Here is a 1,455-nt window from a genome sequence, read left to right as displayed (position 1 = left end):
AACAATTGCGTTCAACTCAACGCAGGGTTGCACGAAAAAAAAGTTGAATGGCTAAATGTTGGCTGGCGACCAACTTTGTTGAAAGCGATTAGTTGAAAGGCCATTCAACCAAAAGTTGAATGCAAAGTTGAACAATGCAAACACCTCTTTATGGCGAATATTTTGATATTTTTTCATATTTTTATATTTTTAGCCATTCAACTTTTTTTCGTGCAACCCTGCGCTGAGTTGAACGCAAATGTTGAACGCAAAGTTGAACAATGCAAACACACTTTAAGTGGAATTACGAGCAGTGTGCTGTGTGTTGTAAGAGCTAAGACAGTTAATTTGTGCGTTACTTTAAGCGCCGGAGAAATCAAGTCAAGCGACAACGTTGGACAAGTATTTGCGGTGTTCAATTAGTTGATTCTTTGCGTGTTTACGAAAATCATTTTAATGCCTGTGGCTTCATTTTTAGTCCAGATGTATAACGCTTGCCATGCGATGTCCCAATATCCGCAGTGTTTGAAGCAAAGCTGGGCACTTAGGATTACGATTACATTTTGATTACTTAGGACTGCAATTACTGTAATTGTAATTATACCGTGCTTGATTGCGAATACTTTACTGTAATCCGTAAAATGTAACGATACGACTACTGGAATCGTAATCGTACTTTTTATGATTACGATTACAGTAATCGTAATCCTAAGGACATTTTCTTGATTACGATTATATTAATTGTAATCATAAAGTTTTAGGATTACAATTAAAGTGTTCGTAATCGTAATTTTCATGATTACGATTTTTACGATTACAATTACAGTATTCGTAGTCATGTATTTCACGATTACAGTAATCTTACAGCCAGTTTCACCAAATTCATTCAATGAAAGTTACTTTAATTTTCGAATTTTTGGTTTCACCAATCAATTTTAATTTTGATTTAAGTGACCTATGCTCTTCACTTAAATAAAAATTAAATCAGAATAACCACACTCAGAGGTGTTACACGTTTAATCACCTGATCCATGATAAAAATATAGTAAGGTAGAACCGCTGAGAGTCACTTTTAAAATTCTTGACGTTTCCAAACAATTTAATTTTTAAATTTACTCACATTTTCATTTTCAATCTCAAGCAACAACAATTTCGAACAATTTCAATTTTTTATTTTCACTTTTATATGATTTTAAAATGTTGGCAAACTTCAAAAAAAAATCATGGCCGACAAATTGAGAGAACGGTTCTACCTTGCTATGTTTTTATCATGACCTGATCATTTTGTATCTGCTGCTTACTTGTATACCAGCCCTGCTTTTACAACACAGCGTGCCAGTGCCAAAAGCTCTCATTACAAATGAAAGCTTTCGCTGGCCTAGTCTGTTTTACAACCACTTTTTACTCATGATCATCGTATATACTTACAAGTATGGAATCCTATGCCCCTTTTTGTCTATTCTCTTTCTAACAGCG

The sequence above is a fragment of the Rhagoletis pomonella genome, unplaced genomic scaffold (assembly GCF_013731165.1).
Source record: "Rhagoletis pomonella isolate Grant_MI unplaced genomic scaffold, Rhpom_1.0 Rhpom_scaffold_00005, whole genome shotgun sequence".
In the NCBI taxonomy this organism is placed as follows: Eukaryota; Metazoa; Arthropoda; class Insecta; order Diptera; family Tephritidae; genus Rhagoletis; species Rhagoletis pomonella.
The sequence above is the reverse complement of the archived record's forward strand: the minus strand, read 5'-3'. Positions refer to the sequence as shown.